Source organism: Pristis pectinata, chromosome 5 (assembly GCF_009764475.1).
Source record: "Pristis pectinata isolate sPriPec2 chromosome 5, sPriPec2.1.pri, whole genome shotgun sequence".
Lineage (NCBI taxonomy): Eukaryota > Metazoa > Chordata > Chondrichthyes > Rhinopristiformes > Pristidae > Pristis > Pristis pectinata.
Window position 1 is genome coordinate 55,156,223 of NC_067409.1, and position 24,303 is coordinate 55,180,525.

General features: G+C 39.3%; 1 protein-coding gene across 2 annotated transcripts in view; it reads left to right on the forward strand.

Moving 5' to 3' along the window:
* gabbr2 (gamma-aminobutyric acid (GABA) B receptor, 2) overlaps positions 1–24,303 on the forward strand; it is a 692,216-nt gene that overhangs the window by 188,634 nt on the left and 479,279 nt on the right. The gene's annotated exons all lie outside the window — the stretch shown is intronic.

The following is a 24,303-nucleotide window of genomic DNA, read 5'->3' on the forward strand; positions in this document are numbered from 1 at the left end:
CTTATAAACCTACCAAGAACACTTGTCTACTCAGCAGCTTTCAATCAGTCTCTGAGGTGGTTTTATGGTCCTTTTTGGTCTGGTACTTGTTTTCGCAGGTGTGTTGCTTTCATTTGCTGCATTACTGTTTGTGTTTTCCTGGGAACTCTGGTCCACATGTTCATTTTCTCCATATGCTGGCCCCTTTGGTGTACTGACAGGAGACAGATCACAGCCATGGGTTGGAGCTTGTGGTCATAGATCCACGCGGTTCCTCCTCCGAGGTGTCCCTCGCTCTGTCTGGATCTGGTATGAATGTGGATTTACTTCCTCTTGTACAACTCCTTGCATGGACCATGTGCCAGAATCATGATCTCGGATTTGCACTTGATCCCCAGGCTTTAGGACTGGTAGGCTTTTCGCTTTCTTGTCGTGATTCTGTTTCTGCTTTTCTTTCCGTTCCTCTTTAGCCTGTTTGACCTTGTGCTCCTTCAGGTGTCAACAGGTTTTCATGTATTGGAGGGTTAGTGCGTATGCGTCGACCCACCACCATTTGGGCTGGTGAAAGGCCGTGCTGCAGTGGCGCACTTCTGTAAATCATTAGACTTCTGTGGAAATTCTCTCGTCCATCTCGTGCTTTCTTCATGAGGCCCTTCACCACCTTAACTGATTTTGGGTGATGTGGGCTTGAGGTTATATGTCCAAACCCCCAAACATTGGCAAAGGATTCAAATTCACTGCTCGACAATTGTGGACCATTGTCTGATACTGCTTCACATGGAACTCCATGCCTCGCAAACACGGCTTTCAGGAACATGATAATTGCTTTGCTGGACATTAATTGGAGTGTTGCAACCTCTGGGTAATTGGAAAGGTAGTCTGTTACAACAATATGGCTCTTCCCATTACAGTCAAACAAATCCACTCCAACTCTGAAATACGGCCTGTCTGGTACAGGGTGTGGTGTAAGTGGTTCTGCTTGCTGCTTTGCTCTGTAGGTAAGGCATATTTCACATGAAGCAGTAGTCCGGCTGATGTCTTGGTTCATTCTTGGCCATTACATCACTTCACGTGCTCTACGTTTACATTTTTCCTCCCCAAGATGCCCTTTGTGTATCTTCTGGAGCATATCCTTGCGTAGTGACACTGGAATCACAAACCTGTTCCCTTTGAAGACCATATCTTTCACTACTGACAGTTCAGCTCTGCGTGCCCAATAATCTCGAATACACATTGGACAGTCATCCTTTGCTGCTGGCCATCTTTTCCGTATTGTATCCTTGAGTACTTTCATTGTTTCATCTGCCTCTGCTGCTTTCCTAATCTGCTCTGTTCTATCCAGAGATACTGGAAGAGAGGTGACAATCATGTCAACATAGGCCTGTATATCTGCATTAACCTGTTGGTCACTCTTTTCTGTCACGTCAACTGCTTGAGACAGCGTATCAGCAGCAAACATATATTTTCCTGGTGTGTAGATCAGTTTCACATCATATTTCTGCAGCCTTATCAACATGCGCTGTATCCTCATGGGACAGTCATTCAGTGGTTTGGACATAATTGAGACCAATGGTTTATGGTCTGTCTCCACTTCAATAGCTTACCCATCGATATACTGGTGGAACCTTTCACATGCATATGTACTGGCAAGAAGCTCTTTATCTGTGCATAGTTGGCTTCCACACTCATTAAAGCCCTTGATGCATAGGCCACAGGTTGCCATGTGCCATCATGCTGCTGCAGTAGTACTGATCCAAGGCCGTGCTGGGACACATCAGCTGATATCCTGATACACCTTTCTGGATCATAAAACTTCAACAAGGGCTCTTCAGTTAGGAATTTTTTCAACGTCTGGAAACACTTCTTGCTCATGAGACCAAATCCATTCATTTTGTTGCTCAAGGAGTGACCTAAGTGGTGCTGACACTGTTGACAGTCGAGGGATGAACTTAGCCAGGTAAGTCACCATCCCTAAGAAACGTCTCACCTCCTCTCCATGTTTCAATGGCTGACGTCTTTCTTGGGTCAGCCTTCACTCCCTCTTCAGATATGACATCTCCTATGAAGATCATTGTCTTAACACCAAACTCGCATTTCTTTTTATTTAATTTCAAATTGACATTCCTTGTCACATCAAGCACTTGTCTCAGTCGAGTATCATGTTCCTCCTTGGTGGACCCCCAGACGATGATGTTATCCATCATGGTCTCGACACCAGGTATGCCCTCAAAAATCATGTGGATGGTTTTATGGTAGACTTCTGGTGTGGACAGGATCCCATATGGCAGCCGAAGATAGCGATATCTTCCTTGTGGTGTGTTAAAAGTACACAGTCTTGAACTTGCCTCATCAAGCTTCATCTGCCAAAACCCAGACGATGAGTCAAGCTTGCTAAACCATTTGGCACCTGAAAACCGGGACATGATCTCCTCCTATGTTGGCAATTTAAAATGCTCTCCCTTGATGGCTTTATTGAGATCTCTTGGGTCTAGACATATCCGCAATGCTCCATTTTTCTTTTGCACAATGACCAGTGAACTCACCCATTCTTCAATTTTCTGTATGACATTCATCCGTTCCATGCATGCTAGTTCTCGTTTAAGATTATGTCTAAGTTGAAATGGAACGTTCCTGCATGCATGGACAACAGGAGCCACTGCCTCATCTGTGTGAATTTTGTGTACACCAGGTAAGCATCCGAGCCCCTCAAAGGCATTTGCATGCTCTTCCACGAATGTTGTGTGGTCATCTTTGGTATGTGAAGCTACTATGAAAACTCTTTTCACTAGGTTGAGCTTTTCACATGCACTCAGACCTAATATTGGCTGTACTCTCTTTTCTACAATCAGTAGCTATGATTTTAAGTGCTGCCCCTTGTGCTTAAAGGTCACCATACAGCCCCCTTTTACTGGAACTTTCTCTTCACTGTAGCCTGTCACTTTTAACTTCACGGTAAATCTTACTCTTTACTGTGAGAGTCTTATAATCATCCATGGATAACAGATTCACCTGAGCTCTGGTGTCAAGCTTGAATGGAATTACTGTCTCATTCACAGTTACTGGAACAATCCATTCTGTTTTACCAGCAGCCACAGTCTGTACAGAATCCACAAAGAATTCCTCCATTTTCTCATCAACTGTGTGCATCTTTCTCTTGTTAGCCCCAGATTTGCAGCACCTTGTAAAGTGATTCTTCTTCCCACGGCTATTGCAGGACTTCCCATAAGCAGGGCACATCTTTGGAATGTGTCTACCTCCACATCTGCTGCATTTGCTGTTTGAGCCTTCCTCTTTGCTTTGCTGTTGCTTTCGGAAATGCCTTGGGAGCTGCCTCTCTGTTTTCACAGCATGTACTGTTGTGTCTGCTCTGTGCAGCTCCTTAGCTTGTGCTTGTGTGGTTTCTGCTGACCTGCACATTCACTGCCTTTTCTAGGGTCAAGTCTTTTTCACGCAACAGTCTTTCTCTGAGTCCGTTATCTGGAATTCCACAAACTATTCTGTCTTTAACTAGTGAATTTCTCAAATCTCCAAATTCACAAGACTTACTCAATGTGTGAAGCTCAGCTAAGTATTGGTCGAAGCTAACACCTTGTTTCTGGTCACAGGAAAAAAATTTATATCTTTCAAATGTGATGTTTTTACTTGGGATAAAATACTCCTCAAATCTTTCCATTAAGGTGCCCCACTCAAAAGCTGTCTCTTTAATTTGAAAGCTGTTATAGATGTCCAAAGCATCTTCGCCAATCACGTGCAGAAAAATAGACACTTTCAATTTTTCATCGTTCCTTCCTGCTCCACTAGCATCTAAATATATGTTGAATCACTGTTTGAAGCGTTTCCAATTATCTGTTAGATTGCCAGTAAACTGCATAGGCTTGGGAGGACTTAGCTTATTCATAACGGGAACTCTCGGCCTCTCACCTGAATGTCTCTTGGCAAATCCGGTGACTGCTGAACTTCAGGAACAATCTGCTCCTTCGTCACGCCGGCCGGCTTTTTCTCTGTCTTATTACAGCTTTTCTTTCGTACTCACTGAGTCTCTTTCTCAATTGCACAGAGTATTCACTACTGTCTTGTTCAGACCTCACACCAACTTCTGACGCCATGTTATGTTTGTTCTTCATCAAGAGACAAACTTCACGTGGGTTTAACATCTGAACATTTATTAAAACAAAACATCAGGCTGCAACAGACAGGCTGGATTGCTTTCCTGCTCTTTTACAGCCACTTCCTGTTCCCCCATGTGACCCCTTGCATTGCCTACTGGGAACTGTAGTTCTTTATTCTTTATTATTCCCCAACAAAGTGTTGACTACATAATAACACATACAGAATTAACACAATTAACTACATAATTACACATACAGTAGCACAAAGACATTTCTCATTGGCTGTGTCGATCAATTTGAGAAATGGTTATATTTAAATGATAACCTGGTTTGCAAACTGCCCCACTTGGCTGCACATCCTGTGTCGATGGACATTATTCCAGCACATGAGAGTACCAAGAAAGGCTAAAAGATTCACAACAATCTTTGGCCAAGCATGCTGAATTCTGGCTTCTCACCATCAGAGAAGCCAGTCTCCAACAATTCAATTTACTTAACATATGAAGAAGTGCCTGAGCATACTAGACAGAGCAAAAGCAATAGGATCTGACAGCATCCCCAACAAAGTGTTGAAGGCTCCTGCTCTGCAGTTAGGCTAAAACTCTGAAATGCATTTAGATACAGGCGTAAAACTGGCATCTTCCTGACAGTAGAAAATTGTATATGTGTCTATCCACCAAAAGCATTTCAAATAAGCCACCTTTTACTCCATTATTCAAACTCTTCACTGGCCAGAGTTATGCTTCCTACAAAGAAAAATGATTAATTTTTGGAGGCTCGTTATCTTAGTTTAAGAAAACTGTTACAGGAGATTATCAGGGTGGTGTTTGAGACTTTCCTTCATCATAAGGTGAGAAATGAAGTTGTTCGATTACACATTATTCTATCCATTGCCATCCCAGAAAATTAAGCCATCTCTATCTGATGTAGCAAGACTTGGACTCCATTCAATCTCGGGCTGATGCTGCAAGTGACATCTGTGACACTCAAGCTAGGAAATGACCATCTCCAGTAAAATAAATTTTGATACCATTTGACATTCAGTTCTATTGCCATTATTAAATTCCGCAGCATCAATGTATTAGGGGATTGAGTTGGTCAGTGTGAATATTCAGCTTCGACCATAATTGGACCAATCACTTAAATACAGCAAGTCGGAGACTGAATATCTATGGTGGGTGATTCATTTCCTCATTCCCATTGCCCATTCACCGTATCGAGTGCATGCCAGAAGTGTGACTTGGTCTGGTCAGAGTATAGCTTGAACAACACTTCAAATTTGACAGTATCCACTTCAAAGGAGTCCACTTGACTGGCATCCATTCATCATTATTGACATTCATTCAATCCACTGCCACTGCAGAGTGACTGCAGCATGTCCATTCTACAAGGTCCATTGCAACAGCACAGCAAACTTTTCTCAATACCAGCTTCTGAGACCTGTACTGTCTAAAAAGACAAGGCTAGCTGTTGAAGCATAGCATCAACTTGTGCAATTCCACCTCAAGTCCCTCAGTATACTGAACTGGTAATATATCTCTCCCTCCACAGTCACTGGGGCAAAATCTTGCAGTTTCATCCATTAACTGAAAGAGTCTCTTCACAAAAATTGCATCGGTTTAAGAATGTGGATCGCTATCACTTTCTTGAGAGATGAGCTTTAAATTATATATACATGAATTAAAAATAGTTTTCACTTGGGTAGTCCAATCCTTGTCCTTATACCATTACTTAATTCATCTATTTGCCACCAGATGTAATTCTTGGGTTAACCTTGCTATTCCCCAGTAAACATAATAATTTGATGATGGCATAAGTTTATTCAGATAAAAAGTAATCCTTATTTTGCATCATTTGGAAATTGCTGACAGATTGGTTGTTGATCTAAGTGTATACTCTTTATAAAAAGAAAGACATCTAATTTATGCTTCCAAGTAAGTTTCAATATTTATTGGATAGTGTGGTTAACATTGCAGCCCGAGATGAGAATATTGTTTTAACATTGGTATAGTCCCAAAAATTAATTGAATATGAGGAGCCTTGGGATTTTGATGTCCTGAGGATATTATTAGGCGCTGAATAAATCCTTTCCTTTCGTTATGTAAAAACATGTACAACACAGGAATTGTTACTTCAATTAACTTTTGTTCAATTTGTATGCAGATTATCATTGTCTTATGAGAGCATTAAATCCGTAATAGAACTATTGGTATCTACTTCATTTTTCCAAATCTCTTGCATGAATTCCTGATGAAATTATTATCCACAAATGAGTTGGTGATGAATATATCTTAATCATAGGAACTATCCCTTTCATTTTAACATCTTTCAGTATTAATTATCTTTGCACTCATTGTCTTGTGTGGTGCAGTTATAGAATTCCCTTCAATTCTGATTTGTCAATGTGTAACTTGCATTTTTCATGTACAGTATATTGCTGACATGCTGTTTTTGCATGTGGTGAATTAGTGACATTCAATGATGTTGAAAGTTCTTCCTTTGTTTCCATTGTATCTTGGTGTTATAGAAAATTCGATATTCACTTTTGGATGTTCTTCCCAGCCTCTAAGTGATGCTTAGGAGCCACTTAATTACTTCTGTAATCTCTTAATATGCAGTATTTCTCTCGAAGGATTGTGAAAACAGACATATGAGACAATGCATACCTTCCACATGATAGCATGTGAATTCTTTCCCACGTTAAATCCACCTTTAGTTTCCCCCTCTTATGTTCTTTACACAGGTAATAGGTGTTTTTGGTCCCCTTTTTAAAAAAAAATTACCTTAAATAGTGCTCTTCAAATAATAAACAAATCTTGACCAGCTATTTCAAATTGTTGATAGAGTGAATTTGACATTTAGTTTCTAAAAGTGTATTGAGATATTCATAGCTTTACACATCCATTCAAACTGAATGTGAAATGTTTATTTATATTGCACACACTTACAGATTCATGTTCACTGGGCATTTTGTATCAAGAAGATTTCAAGTGCATATCAGTAAATCTTGACATAAGCTATCTTCCAAAAATTTGACAAAAATGAAATTGGCAACTGGACAGGCACATTAAGCACGTTGGGTAGGCTGTGGGGGAAATGTGGTGCCCTCACAGGATTCTCTACAAAGGAACCATGCACAATAATGAAGCCACTGTATGTTTAATCAAGTCAAAGACCTTTCTTCTGCTCAATTTGCCATTTGCAGAACAAGCTGAAGAAAACTTGCAGTTTACAGGTCCAGGACTCGAGAAGAGGGTGGGATGGGGTTGTGACATCGTTGGGTTGGGGGAGCAGTTCATAATCGGTTTTGAGGTTGCACTACAGAGTGGGTGGAGACATTGGATGTGTCTCCTTCAAGTTATGATCAGGCAAGGTCTTCAATGTCTTCTTCAGGCCTACTTCTCAATTAATGGCTCTGCTGTCCACATGCATTAACAACAATTGGAAGAAGTGTGTTGAGGTGCATAGCGCACTACCAGACATCATTGCTTATGTCTGCAGTTTTTAGTGCAGTAAGAAAACTGATGACATCTCAATCCACATAGAAGGTGTCACGTATTATTGATAGTTTTATTTTAGAAATTCAATTTCATTGTGCACGTAAATCTGCTGCACAACAGAATTTCTAGGTCAGTGTTGACAAACGAGGTGTTTTCCTTGTTTGTACAAGACCTTAACATTCTAAGCTCATCAACCTGTCCTTCCACAATCCCTGTCAACTGATGGATCTCCAACACCACTGCTCACAGGTTTTCTGGCCCACTTGTACAGTTTGAATTGTGTTTGACTTGACTAGGCACTGGATGTAATTCTGTGTTGGCCAGAAATGAAGGAACTATGTTATTGAGAGCAAGATGGGAAATGTAGCTTTGATGTTAACTGCCTCACCACTTCAGCTTCATTACTGCTAAACATTCATCACTGCCAAGCCTTCATCCACACATTTCTCTTCTCTAAGCTTGATCCCTCTAATGCTTATTTATCTCAATCAGTATTCTGCTTCACTTGAAGTCCAGATCCTCTCGAACCCTGTAACGCCTAACCTACTTGGCATATTGCCCATTGTTCTTGTCACTGAGCCCTTCATAAGCTTCCAGTCTTTCAGTGCACATCTTAATATCCACATCCTTGGTTTTAACTATGGCCTTGCTCTAACTTGCTCTTTTGCCACAAAATGGAACAATTTTTGTTATTGTTTTGTATTGTAAAAGTTGATTTAAGTAACCTTGGTTGGAGTCCAGGTACTTAAGTGAAAATTAGTTTAATATGAAAACTTTATTTCTAAGTTACCATTTTAGCAAAATATTTTGTGTTGGGCCAAAGCCAATATTTTCTTATTTGAGTTTTATGCATAAGATGTTTGAGGTTAAATATCACACAGGATACAGTTTATAATTGAGTATGTGATCACCTAAACAGCTTATTGGTCTCTGCATTACTGTGACAAATGTCAACTCATTATAACTCCCTTCTCTACTGTGTTTATCTGAAATATCAATTGAATTTTTTTCTCAGAAGTCAATTGTTTTATTGTATATGAAAAAGAAGTCATAATTTCCTGGAGAAAGATGTTTAAGTCAAACAGAAATGAAACTTTCTTTTAACAGGTGTATGAGAGAATTGATCTTGATCAAGGAGGTAGGGGTAATAAATAAGAATGTCAAACTTGTATTTGTGGGACATCCTATTACATTGCTGGGGGATCCTAAAACCTTTCACAAAATCTTTGCATGGTATCTCTTAAAAGAAATACTATCAAACTGTCTTTCATAAACAGAGTTAAAATTTGATTCCATACAATATGTGGAGGAACTCTTGCCCTAGTTTCTCTTCGAATGGGGACGCAAGTTGGCCTAAGCAAATTGTGATTGCAATGCTATCTTGGGAATGAATGGAACGAATTCAGAACATTATCGCTATTTTGTCCTCTAGGTGGAAAGCAGCCAAGATTTTGACATCTGTATTTCAATGTCAGGGATAGATATTTTGGATGTGAAGAGGATAGATTTCTGCAAACTTTTAAATTTCTTGGCACGCATACAAATGTTTCGAGTTGCAATTAAATGGTTGAAGGTTACATAAACTAGATTGCATCAAATGCAGTCTAACTTACTTATGGAGAAGAATTATTCTAATTACCAAGTACTGTGAGATTTATAGATGTGTTAATATAGAATTATGATAAAGCTACACATAGGAACTATTTCCCAAATGTTTAGCATTTTTGAATATCATATTTTATGTGCCACACTTCCAAATGCTGGTTTCTTTTTGGCTACAGGCCCTCCCCAGGTTACAGCAGGGTTCTGTTCCCGTGAACTGTTCGTAACCTGAACAGTTTGTAAGTCAGAAATGTATCTGCAAACTGAGTCACAGCAGAAGATGCCTGCAGCAGCTGGCAAATCCATTCTGCTGGTCTCCCAAATGTTTGATGTTATCTACGGGCTGTACACAATTCGGGCATTTGTAAGCTGGGAAGGAGCTGTACTAGCCAATTTCTGGCTGGTTCATTGCTATTTTCTCAGCTCTGTTGCTTTGTACTGTTTTCCTAACATGGAGAAAATGTATTTAATTCATGGGTGCTCTGCCTATGGGGCTGGAAGTGGAGGTGAGAGCAGTGCAGAGTGGAGGACAAGCAGGGGCAGAATTGAGCACTATCCTTCACATCCGTAGGAGCTCTTGGTGAACTGTTATTGCAAGAGTGCCTCACCTGCCTGCTCCTATACCTCAATCATTCTAAAGTTTATACAATAGAATTTCAGAGAATAATTCCTGCAAAGAAGGCAACCATTTCAACTATTGAACTTTTCTGAGTTTTCCCTGCTGTGTCTCCCTAGCTCTGCAGTTATTTTCCTTTGGGTGCCTCTCTAATTCCTTTCCGAAAACTGTCTGTTTCCACAACCCTTACAAGCAGTGAATTAACCTAAATGATCAGGAACACTTGAAATATCACCGGATAGAGGGCTAAAGGCCAAGTGCTTGGAAATGGGATTTGCGTAGAAACTCGATGGCTGGAGTGGACATGATGGGCGAAAGGGCCTATTTCCATGCTCCAAGACTCTGACTCTTGATATTTCAGGTCAATGACCCTTCATTGGGAGCAGTTCTTGATGTGAGCTGAGTTAGACATGATTGGCATTCTTGCTGGCAGGAAGATCACACTGGAGAAACAGGTTCTCAAGTGCTACCTAGCCTGCTGAATATTTCTACCATTTTCCATTTTTATTTTGCTTTACCACAACAAGTCCACACATATTTGAGTCCTACTTAATTAGGAATCACCCTGGGAAACCCCCTGTTACCTCTCTTGCGTGCCAGTTTACTTAAGGTACTGCCTCAACGGTTGCAACAAGGGGATGTACAAGGTTGCCGAGGGATACTACAGATGAGCACTTCTGAGTCTTGGGAGTCCATTGAAAGACTGTGGATAAAAAGGATGGCACTGGCAGATTGACTAATAGGGGAGAAGGCACTGTGTTACTGAATGAATAATTGAGGGAGAGATTCTCTGATGGATTGTTAGTCACTCCATCCTCCACAGTTTAGCAAACAAATCTTCCATCACAATTGCTCCACTTTCTCCCACCCCAGAGCTACTGCCCAACCCCCCACCATATTGTCCATAACTTTCCACTCACACACCTTGTCCCACCCCCTCAATTAATCTTTCCCTCATTGACACCACGCTTCAAATTCCCCACCCCAGCTTTCTTAGACTAGGTTCTGTTGATTTTTTTCTGGAGCTTCCTTCATTACAATTTTACCTGACAATGAGGTCCTACTCGGCTCGAGTCAAGAAGGAAATAGTTCTGAGGCTTTCAAATTTAAGGCAGGGAGTAATCTGGCTGAAGAGAAATTAGCTGGAGAGTTGTGCATGTGGGGCAAAGCCCTCTGAATTTGGAGCACTTCAGAGTCCTAATGACACTCCAGCAACTGAAGAGATCTGATGCATATATAAAATAAATTTTTCGATGATGTATGAACATTAACAATTGGAGCTTGAAATGAATGCACACAATGCACTGGGATTTTAGAGCTGCAGTCAGGCTCTGAGCTTCACACACAGCTTAAATAAAAAGATGCTAATTAAGTGAGACGTGAACATTTCCTTGGAATTTACAGGAAGAAAATGAGCAGTTTGGCTCCCCTACTTCAAGTGATGCTTAAGCTCCACAAGACCCTCTTCCTACCCTGATTCAGGAAGCTGGGAAAAAGTGAGGGTCTTGTTTTGACAAAATGGATGCATGATCTGAAAGGGTGAAAAATCAAAAATAAATTGCAGATACTGGAAATCTGAAATAAAACAGAAAATGCTGGAAATATTCAGCCGGTCAGGGTTAGATCTGTGGGAAGAGAAACAGCAAGTGTTTCAGGCCAAAGACCCTTCATCGGATGGTCTGTCTGAGTTTAACCTATTAGACAAAGAAGTAAAAGACTGCATTATGCAAGAAAGGTGCTGCAACGGCTAAGGATGAATTGGAAAAAGATCTGTGTTTTTAGCAGACTTGCTTTTATTACCAAAGGTGTAGATTGTGTGACTAATCCACCATAAATAGTCTAAAACATTGTGGATAGTCCAGCTCTAAGTGGAATGCCCTGTTCCTGTTCTCCACATACAAAAGAGATATTCAAGTTCCAGACATAGTTCAATGGAAAACTATATTTTAAAAAAACTGACCCTTTACATTGGTAAGATGTTGGGAGTAAAGTTGAAATAACGTTTTCAAGCCTCAATATAGGTGACATGGAAGTGATCATTTAGGAAATGTGAGAGAATGAAGGGTGACAGCAGAGCCAAAGGACATATTTTCAAACCAAGAAATTTACATTTATATCAAAATCTTTCTTGCATGGCTCTTGTTGTTTAGGCATTGGGTAGAATCGACTTGAAGCAAGTAGTTCAAAAGTCTTCAAACACCTTTCAAAAGTGGGGGGGGGGGGCGCGAAGAGATAAGGCACAGCAATTTAGGAAGATCAAGGGCAAGATTGTTGAAGGGGGGACACAAAAGGTAGAAGAGACGGGCACAAGGGCTGAAAGAGATGACTGTTGTAAACTGGACAAAACTATAAGGGACTTGGGGATCTTGAAATTGATTCTTTCTGATATAAACTCAGTCAATCCTTAAACATCAGGTTAAAGGACATTGGGGAATTAGAATAGGATTCTGAATGAGTTCAGGTTTGGAAATGGAAACAGACCAAATGGAGCAATTGAATTGCAAGGAACTAAAAATGTGTTAAACTTTCAGGTACTATGATGAAATTAAGTTGGAGACAGCAACATTAAAGAAAAATGCAATCTTGGTGCTGCAGCAAAAGAAGAGAAAGAAGTTAATCTTGGGATGTAGCAGTGAGCCTACAATGAACAGAACCTGAGTGGTTATTTGATCAGAAGCCTGACGTAAGATTTCAAAGCTGACCATGACAATTTGAACATTTGAATTTAGTTTAAAAGTTATCAGGCAGTAACAAATATAGTTTGTTACAGAGACAAAGAGGTAGAACTTGGTGGATTGAACACCAGAGAGCATCTTGTTGGGTGAGTGTCTGGAAATATAATAAATGCATGGAAAATCAGAAAGGTATCTGATGCATTTAAGGATTGAGAGGCACTAAGAGAGCCTGAAACTAAAAAGTTGTTTGAGTGCATCTAGTAGACAGAGGATGAAAGGTAAATTTGGACACAGCAAACTGAATTTAAATACTTGCTAGTTTCAAGCTGTATGGTGGTCAGATCTCAGAAATAACTGGAGTTGGAAGAAGGTCTGTTCGTAAATGAAGTACTGGCAGAAAATTTTGTACTGTTAGCCAGATCATGCAAATTAAGCTTAAGAACCCAGCTGTTGATACGATCGATTGCATCAGTGAAAATAATGATATTCAGCAATGTTAATTCCATTAATCACCATTTCATTGCAGTGATCACACTGCCTTATAATTAGCTGAATTTTGGCTCATTATTTCTTACCACTTTTGAAACTTCAGTGCATTGCTTTTGTAGCATCTGTTTTTTTTAAAAAATGTCTACAGTTCCACTGGCTGTGTAGTCTTGTGGTAGTGGGGGTGAGGGTTGGAATGAAGATGGTTCTAACATCAGAGAGGGTACAGGATGGAGTTTAGTGGTGTTTGCCTCAAATAGCTTTTTCTTACATATCACTATATTCTTATAACATATAAAATTCTTCTGGAATTCCCTTTCATTATTTTCTGTTAGTTCTAATGTATTACTAATAATTCACCACAAACCTAAATATTTTTCCTGTGAATGGTATTTCGTACCTCTGTTTTCAAACTTGCAACTTATATTATCTTCACACCTTGCATCTTCTTTGGTAGACTTGGTAAACTTCAGTATCTTTCTTCCTTGTGCTTTTTCCCAGTTTATATTATTTGAAAGTAGGTGAGGTCATTGCAAAGATACAAGGGGCATACCGTACATCTATTCCCATCCCTCCAAGCTACACAAAGCATCTATTTGGGTCAGTATTCTTTGGAGATTAGAAGAATGAGGGCTGGTCTTGCTGAAACGTACAAGATCCTAAGGGGACATGGCATTAAAGATGTTGAGATATTTTCATTAGTGGGACTATCCCAAATGAGGGGACATACTTTCAAGATAAGGGGACGGTCATTTAAAACTGAGTTTTGAGGAAATTTCTTGCAGAAGATGGTGAATCTAAGTAATTCTCTATCCCAGAGAGTTGTTATGGCTAGCTCATTGGAAGGGTTTAAAGTGAAGGTCGTAAATTTTTTGAAAGAATAGGGGATTGAGAGCTACGGGGAGTAGATCAGCCATGATTATGTTGAATGGCAGGCCAAACCTGAGGGGCTAGGCAGCCTTCTCCTGCTCCTATTGTCTTATATTTTTGTGTACTTGACCCTACTATTTGCTTTCATTGCCGTAGGTTTTGGTGTTTTTTTTTACCTGCTTCAGTGTTTGGGAAAAGGCTGTTATGACCCATTGGGAATTGTCTTTTGAAATTTTTGAAAACGACGTTTGCATTTGCTTTGAGCTCTAACTTTCTTGAAGACTTTAATTAAGTCAGTCAAGTATAAGTAAACTAATACAAATCTAGGTTTTTGTTTGGGGTGTTTGTGTTATAGATTTTGGAACTCTGATTTTGTTGTGGTATTTTGGGTAGAATTTTTTATGCCAGAATATCCAGCATGCAAACTGGAATGCAGCATTTGTAAATTTTGCAACTTGCTCTTTGGAATATGTGTTGGTGACTGGATTCGTGTCTTCCAATGGACAACTTGGTGGGCTTTCTGAGGCAAGTCCAGAGATATGTGCATGGAGTGTCCTAACAAGACTAAAATTCTTAAAAATATTTATCACGATTAATGGTTTGTTGAAACATCAGCATGACTTCTTTTGTAGGCAAAATCCCTTGCAGTGAAGGCCAATATACCATATGTTTTCCTAATTGCTTGTTTACTCTGTCTTGTGAATCAGTGCACTTAGATTCCCCATGTGCTAATATTTACTAATTTCTCATCCCTAAAAAAAAATGATTTTGTTTTTTCTGGTTTTATTAGACTAGGGGATAAAATCACATTTTTCCACCATGTTCCATCTGCCATCCTCTTGTCCATCTCCATCTGCGTAACTTATTTATCTCCATTTGTGGACTCTTCACACTGCTGGACTTTATATCAACAAACTTGGTTATATTGTATTCTTCCTTTTAAATTCTCTTACTATTATTTCACAAAATACACAGGGCTGAACTCTGTCACGCTTCACTGACAACCTGGATGCAACACATTCATTCTGCCTCGTGCTTCCCAACCTTTTCCATCCCAGGGCACATTTGGATTAATAAAATCTTGGTTTGGGGCATAACCTTTTCACTGCCCCTCCACTTCCTGTTACGGACTCAGTGAAAGTCCCTTTAAGATAGAGAGTGTGTGTGTATGTGTGTGTGGGGCGTGCTTACGTCAATAGAAGATAAAGGACGTAATGACGTTGTTGAAGAAGTCAGAAGAAGAAGAGAGAGAGAGAGAGAAGGGAGAGAGACACCAGCCTGCTTGTTTTCTCTATCGATGGATGAGAAACAGTAACTGTGTTTGCCACTGAAATCCATGTATGGAAGTTGGAAGTAATCCAGTGGAGTTCACTTTGTTGCTGACCTGTAGAACGAAACAGGTACTTGTGTGTGGACGACCACGGTTCGGATGCTTTTCGGGGTGAGGAAGTCACTACCGAGTAAACACTGAAGTGTCGTTTGGGTTCCATCGTGGAACATTTGGATTTCGTATGTACTCTCTCTATGTTTTTCTACATCTACATCTTATCTTCAGACAACGGTGGTTGTTGAAGAAGCCCTTGCTCATGTTTCACCTTATGGCTTGCGGAACTGAACTTTAAGAACCATTCCGGAACTGGGAGTTTTGGACTTTGTCACACACACACACACACACACACGAAGAGTTTAGTTTTGGGGTTAACGTTCGAGGTTTAACATTTTTGAATTCTAACATACTAACATTTTTACTTTTATTTTACGTATTATCATAAGTAGTGATTAATAAAATAGTTTTTAACACTGAATCATGCACAGTGTGTTTCTTTTGTTGCTGGTTTGTGACATTCCACACAACATTTACTGATTAGAGCTTATCCAAATGTGCAAATTCGATTTCCCTGGAACTCTTGTTCCACCAATCTTGAACACTCTCAATGGAAGTCAGAAGTGAGAAACTTAACCAGCTTAGAAAGGTTGTCAAATGACAAAAAAAATCTTTTCCTAGTAATTTTCCAGTGCATCTGTTTGTTTCTACTTGTTCGGAAGCAATGTTTAAACTAATTCTCTACCAGGGCAACATGTTACCCTCATTCTTGTAAACCCTGTCTCTATTCATGCTGATACATTATGCTCAGCTATATATTCTCTATAGTTTGGTGTCTTATTAAATGCCTTTTCAAAGTCCAGATATATTACATCTGCTGTTTCCATTTATCTGTGCTGTTGGTTCCATTCTTAAAATAACTCTAATAAATTTGTTAAAAATGATTTTCAGTTCATAAATCCAAGTTAATATTCCCAAATCATATTATTATTTTTAAATGCCTTGTTACAATGTTGTAAATGATGGATTTCAACATTTTAGTGAGAAGAGATGCCAAGCTAACTAGTCTGTAATTCTCTATTTTATTAAATTCCCTTCTTTCTTAAGTAGCACTGCTACATTTGTTCCAGTCTTAATGAATCTTGGAAAATCATAATTAATGTATCCACTTCTTCTTTGAAAACCTAGGGAAGCAAGCTCTCCGATCTAGGGAATTTACTCCATTTTAATCCTCTTAATTTAAGTTTACTGACATTAATGACATTTAAAGTTTTTGATGTCATTAAACCCTTTGTTTCCCTGCACTAATTGAGTTTTCTGCAGTGAATATTAAGAATATTACTTTAATATCTTTTGTCATTTCTACATTGCCTATTATAGCTTCTGTTATTGTCTTATAGAAACATTTATTTGATACCCTTATTGGCTGTGGAAATTTTTATAATTCTTCTCCCTTTTATTAATCATTTTGATTGTTCCATTCTGCATACTGAAACTTTCTCAAGTGCTGGGCTTTCTAGTCTTGGCATTATTATAAGTCTATTGTTTTAATCTAATATTGCCCTTAACTTTCTTGGACAGCAGTGGATACGTCTCTTTTCTCATGGAGACTTTGTCTCAATGGCTCTTAAAATTTTGAATCTTGCTATTTTATCTATTGGTAAACTTTTAAGTCTAATATCCCATCATTTTTTAGCCAACATATGCCTTGTATCTCAATCTTAGCTTTATTTAAGTTTGAGTTTCCTATATGCAAACAAAATCACATTGTCACTGCTCAGAGGGTTCCTCACCTAGAGGATCACTTATTAACCCTGTCTCATTGAAATTGACAAGGTATTTGGAGGCCTTCACAGGGTATTTGCAGGGTGAATGCTATCCCTATGTGCGAGGCATAGACGGGTCACGGTCTCAAAATAAGGAGCAGACTAAAATAAGGAGAAATTTCTTCACCGAAGGCTGATGAGTCTTTGGAATTCTCTGTATTGGAGGCTCAGTCACTGATTGCATTCAGAACTGAGATTGTTAGATTTTAGAATGTGGGGATAGGCAGGAAGATGACATTGAGGTAGAAATTCTGTGTCGAATGGTGGAGCGTGCTCAACGAGCTCAATAATCTACACCTTTTTTATGTGCTTTTTACAAAATATGAAATTTAAATTGGCCTGTTCCCTAGATGATTCCAAAAGACTCCCCTGAATATGTTCTGTGACTCATGGTGGGGACCAAGAGCTCACATGCTATCATAATTGTTCTTTGTTCTCTCCACCCCATTCCCTTGTTTGAAAATTAAAACATATTTGTTTCAGACCCTTCCTAGTTGTTAACTTTTATTTTCTCTCCACAGGTGTTCCTTGACCTACAGTGTATTTTCTACATTTTTCTTTTGGATTTTCAGTATTGGAAGTTTTTTGCTTTTCAACCACTCCAACTTGTTTTCACATTTTAGTATCTCTTGTTATCTCTTGTCTCTGCCCATGCTCATTAGAACATAAGAAAAACAGGAGTAGGCCATTCAGCCCCTTGCACCTGCTATTGAGTAAAATCCAAAGTATTTATTTGCCTCAGTGCCATTTTACTGAACTAAACCCATATCCAGCAGTTCCCTTAGTAGTTTACTTCCAGGTCTTCTGAGCCAAGACCATTCCTCATTACTGCTGTCTGGGCAAGCTCCCTCCCTTTCTGTCTTGACTTTCCTTTCTAGCTGTTATGTTCTCAGGATTATTTATTTTAAAGCCATGGTATACTCTGTCCTTCAACTTCCTTCTCACTCATCCCACCCTCCCCCCAATGCCCCCAAATATATTGCAGGAAATGCATTGCTGGGAGCCGGCATTGAGTAGAAGGGCCAAATGAACTCCTACGTCATGAAGAAAATTGGATGAAGCTCTCATGATTTCTGCTGTATTAGCCTTCTCCATTTATATCCATGTTAATATCTACTTTTGCTTTAATTTGTTGTTTACCTGTGGAAACACAGCTTTGAAGTATGTTTTTTCTCCTCTTAATGAATGATCTTTATTAACGTTGGTTTTTCATATGGTGGAAATTGATTGTTGTAATGGAGAACTGTTGGCCTTCCTTATCTATATCTTTTTAGAGATCAAGAAATAGTGAAATAAAACAGATCTATGAGAAGTAGAATAATCAACAAATGATAAATAGAGGGTTTGATCAAAATGGGAACTTCTTTCCAAGTACTTCACATTGGCCTGTGGAAGAAGTTGTTGGAGTGAAAAGGCAATTAGTAACTTGTAATCAGGTAGGAGTTGGCGCACTACATTGGAAGATGATTTCATGAATGGCACCTGAGAGGGGTAATTGTTTTTTTAATAATAAAAACAGAAAATGATGGAAATACTTGGCAAGTCTATGGAAAGAGAAAGGGTCTTAGACCTGAAATGTTAGCTGTTTTTCTTCCCATGTGCTGTATATTTCTAGCACTTTCTGTTTTAATTTCAGATTTCCAGCATCTGCAGTTTTATTTTGTTGGTGAGAAACCCATTCCCATTTTCCAGTGTGAAGTCAGCAACTGAGGGGACACTGACAGTGCAACTCCATATGCACAATTAGGTTCTTAATATAACAGATACAATTCAAGGGAATAACTCCTGTGTGTTCTTTTAATCATTTTAGACTTTAATCCTAAAACAATTTAGACTTTAATCCTAAAACAATTGATCCAAATTAATAAAGTATGTTCCTGGGTGCTCATAGATGAGCTGTCAATGTTGAAAAAAGGAGCTTTAGTGCCAATAAAAAGCAGAGAAACATTGCAGACAAATTCATTAATGATTGTAAATGAGTATAATTTTGAGGGATGTTAATATGTGCTGGACAGTAGTGAAAAACAGAAAATCATAAAAATGAATTCCACTTACTTTCTTTACAGTGAAGCCCTTCTCCCTTGTCCTTTCCCCCAGTTTTTCTTGTGTATCTATTGGGGCTACCTCTGGCATCAAGCTGTCTCACTTGGCTCTAGAATGCAGCCTCACTGACATGTTGATGTATACCCTGGGCTTCAATTCGATTAATGATATAACCACTTAAATCAGCAATGCGGATACTTGCAAAGAGTCAAAGAGCATGTGATATGATAGCGCAGTGGTTAAGCTATTGGGATAGTGGCCAGAGTTCTGGACCATTAATTCAGATACACAAGTTCAAATCCCACCACTGAATTTATTTCAAGTTGTTAAATAAATCTTGAATTTAAAGAAGTTAATCACAATACACTGCAGTCTTCAAAGCACTGAATTGATTCATTGTCCAAACATTCATAGTTAAGTACTCCTCCTCTGTACTTTAAAAAAGACATCCAGCGAGGTTATGCTCTGCTGAACTGGCAACCTGGCGTTTTGGCACCTGTTGGATGTGATGGAAGCTGCTGTTTCCCATCTGTTTTTCAATGGTAACAAGGTCCATGGTGGTAAAGGGCAGCTTCCATCATATTCAACAGGAGGTGATGAGAGAGACCGTTTGATCCAGGTGGTCTGTCGAGCAGGTGCTACCAGCCCTTGGCAATGACCCATACTCACTATGCTGGGTACAGACCTTGATCCACATCCCAGCACTAAGTGGCTGCACTACTTGCTGCAGCCTCCCAACTCCCCCCAGCAACAGGGGAATGGGAATAATTTGATTGGTCCTCCATTGAGCAGTAATGACTCCTTCTGTAACAGTGGAGACACAAAAATTTCTGCAGATGCTTGAATCTGGAGCAATACACAAAAAGTGCTGGAGGAGCTTAGCAGGTCAGGCAGCATCCATGGAGGGAAATAAACAGTCGATGTTTCAGGCCAAGGCCCGAAAGGGTCTTGATGTAAGGTCTTGGCCCGAAACGTCGACTGTTTATTTCCCTCCGTGGATGCTGCCTGACCTGTTGAGTTCCTCCAGCACTTGTGTGTTGTCCTTCTGTACAGTAACCATTCTGTGGAAACAGCAACTTGCAATTTTATTGGAAGATAAAATAACAAAAAAATACACAGACAAAAACAAGTGAATAAATGGAGGCATACACAGTAACAAAAAGGATGCACAGAGATGTATGGATGAGGAATGTAAATAGCACTTAAAGGAAAAACAATGGGAACAAGATTAAAATGTGAGCAGGAGTAGACAATAGTTATAGATTATATCACTGACCAATGTTGACTAAACACTGGCCCATTAACTACTAACAGATTTGTCTTTACGTATAATTATATAGAATAATGATGAATTTGGCACATATGTAAATTTGATATGTAAATTTGTTTACTCTGGTCATTAAATACTTTCCTGCATTTTGTATGCTGGTGCTGAAATTTTAAGTGCCCACTAAATGGGGAAAGTACAGCTCCCACTAATGCAATTAGTGCTTGATTAGTATCTAAGTTTTGCCTGATTAATGCTTGCGTTGTTCCAGATTTGTGTTTACATTGTCTCAGGTTCATGCTTGGTTCTTTTGTGCCTTATTAGTGGCTGATTTTCATCCTATTAACATGTCAATAGCACAAGAAACATGTTTAATTAAGGACCAGATTTTAATTGTGCTGTTGTTTTAATAATGTAGAATTGGAATAGGGCAGCTTCAGCACTGTATTTCTAATGACTTCAACTCTAGTTGCTGGTAAAGCCAAAACTCAGTGATCATAAATTTTCCATAAGCTCTAGTGTCTTTTAACAGGCCTGTTACATTGCATTACCGCTGTCTAGAAATTGCACGGGCGGATGAAAAAATCTGTTCATATAAATTCGAAAAAAAATACTAGACACAAATAGCAAGTTGGTAAACATTTAAAGAGAGAAATATAATGGCCTGAAATTTCTGCAAAAAAGCCAACATTTCTGCATTATTTATTGGATGTTTAAAAGTACTGTGCAAACATGCACAGACCACAAAATCCAAAATTTCCTCTCAGCTGCTTGGTGCTGTCCTTCCTACTGTGTCCTGGTATTGGACTTCCTAGAGTCCAGCAATGGGATACAAACATCTTGCACCTTCCCTGACATGGCACCAGGAAATCTGCCCACTTTATCTGCATCTGCACTAAATTATACTAAGTGGAGGAGTAACAATAGCATTCATTTCAAAGGAGAGGAAAGGTTGTGAAATTTCAGGTAATTTATGTTTTTATTGAATATATAGAGATTTGCTTGTGAGATAAGCTTCAAAAAATTGCAGTTATGTTTTGCGTAAGAGACAAAATTGCAGAAAAGTAGTATCTATTTTAATTATAGTTCCTTGCAAAAGTCAGAGAGTATGTATGATGCAAGAAAACAGCTTAAGCTCAAACACATTTTTTATAATTTATATAACATATATTAGGCCATTAAATCATGCCTGTGGGGTGTTTTATTTTTGTAATTGTGGGTTCATTTTCATTGCACATCCATAGGTGCACTCGAGAGCTCTGCTCCATTTCAGGGATATGATTGGTTTGTCTGGCAAGGTCTACTGTAGAAAGACATGAGTATAGGATCTGTGATTGGGTGGGCAGATCCTCTGGGAGTAGCTGAGAGGGAGGTCAGAGATGACGGGAGCAGCTGAAATGGAACCCAGAGGCCCTGACAGTAGGTTCAATGATCCAGGTTATTGCAATAGAGGCCTATTATAAATTAACAATTCAGGTAGGACCTGGTTAATATACTAATTTAAATATATTTAGTTAAATGTTTAATCTATTTTCTGTTTAAATGATTTTAATATTTACCAGTGTGGTTATGCTTTGTTTTGATTTTGTTTTGAATTGCACAAATATTTTGAGCAGTTTGACAGCTAGTTTACCCTGAAGGCATGGCTTGACTAACTTTCAAAGCATTTCTGTGCAGTTTGTGATTGGAAGGTCATTCTGGAGTTGGCGTAGTTATGGAAGTTCCCTTGAATAATTCTGCTCAGGTTAAGAACAGGTAGACAATTGGTGATCAAAAGTGCCAATCTAGTCCAAAGAAATTCTAGGCCAATATAACATGGCGGGCTTGGGTCTTCTCTCTAGTGAAGAAATTATTTTCCATCTGGAATATTATCTCTAATATTCCATTTTTATTTAGATTTCCAACATTTCCACTTGACCTTTTCGACATTCATCTGGGCTCCATTGACCATGCCAAAGGTCTAATGTACAGGAAACCAGCTGTTCCAGGAAATTTTCAGGCAGGTCCATAAGACAAATGACAGGACCAATTTATAAGTGTAGTCTGGAGGATGATTCGCCACACTAGGCGGTTCTGCTTCACTTGAGTCACTTAGAATTGAGCTAAGATAAAAGCAACAGCTTTTATACATAGCATGCCCTATAACGTGGGATAGCACAGTGGCACAACTAGCAGAGCCGCTGCTTCACATTGCTGGAGAACCAGGTTCAATCCTGACCTCGGATGCTGTTTGCACATTTTCCCAGTGACCATGTGGGTTTCCTCCAGGTGCTCCAGTTCCCTCCCACATCCCAAGGACGAGCTGGCAGGTTAATTGACCTTGGTAATTTGTAAACTGCTCCTGGTGTGTAGGTGAGTAGGTGGAATCCGGGGGTAGTTGATGAGAATGTGGTGAGAATAAAAAATGGAATATATGTAGATTAGTGTAAATGGGTAGTTGATGGTCAGCCTGGACTTGATGAACTGAAGGGCTTGTTTTCATGTTGCATCTCTCCATGACTCTGTAAGCAACCACTCCCAATATCTTTTTAAATGGCTTAGTATCAAATCTGGTGTGTTGTAGGTAATATTGGGGCAGCTATCGAAAAACTTGGCCAAAGAGTTTGGTTCTAAAGAGCAGTCAGGGGAGGAAAGAAAATGAGGATGAGAATACAGTGCATGATCCAGAGCCAAGGTAGGTCAGTGAGCATGTGGTAGCCTTGGTAATGGGACTTGGTTTGATTTAGGACTTGGGCTGCAGACCTTTCGATGTCTTCAAAGTAGAAAGGGACACTATTTTCATGTGACGACACTGAGGGGCAGTGTGTTTATGTAAAATAGGTGTTCACCAAGATTGGGGACATCCCCGGGTTACAGTGCAGGAGCAAGAAGAAGTGATTATAGGTGGGATTTTCTTACTAAAGCTGGTTTGATGGGAATGATACCAGGTGAATGCAGTCCCCACCCTGTAGATAATGGAGGAGTTCTTTTGGAGGAGGATGGCCTGATCAATCATCTCAATGGCTGCAGACAGGGTAGGGTGTGTAGCAAGGATAGATTACTTTCAAATGGAGTGCAACAAGATGTACTAGCTATGAGATGGATCATAATTGGTCTTCAGCTGAGGAATCCAGGACAGAGAAGTGTGATATGCAGTTTAGTTTTTTTTTTGTAATTTTCCACTAAAATTATTTAGTGGAAACCATCACAGTCCTGCTTTTGCATGAAACCAAGGTTTTGAACTGCTGCTAATTAGTTCTGGTTGCAGAATAACAAGCACATAAGATGCAACTCAGGCCCTAAACACATCAAAGTTAACAGTCTGAGATGGTAAACTCTCATCTAGTTTTTAATCTGATGACAAACTCTCACAACCAATGTTTGGTTAAAACGCCAAGGATTATTCTTTCATAAAAGCAATAGAAGACAATTTGAATGCAGGCCAAGTTGTGGTCAGATGTGCCAACTTCTTATTTGTTGAGATCTATCAGCAGCTTATAGCAATTATCTGACATGATCTCCAAGTGCAATGAATAAACTGGTGGTATAAGGGCAACTTCTAATCCATTCAGTTCACATATTTGAAGAATGTTTCCATGGGACTTTGTTGGCCAATTTAGAAAATATGTCCAGTCTGCCAACTCCTGTGCCAAAACTATCCAAGACTGAATATAACTTGATTATCTTCAATGTATCTTAAACAAGATAGATAATAAATACACTAGAATTATTAGCAGTTGCAGCATCAATATTTATAGTTACTTTGGCCATAAATGTTTCAACTCAGTTGCATTGTTTGGAGTTTTGTATGACTGGATTCATGTCTGGTGTGTTTGTATCATATAGCTGTTGTTTTCAAAAGTTGTGTCTCGCGTCACCATAACTGAATCTCAGTGCAAGTTTGAGCTTATGAAAAAAACATAATGGGATGTGGTTGGGGGTTGTCTGGGGAGGTGAGATGTGGTTTTCGCACTGCCTATTGATGTAAACCAGGAATGGAGTAAAAATGTTCTTGGGGCATGCCTAC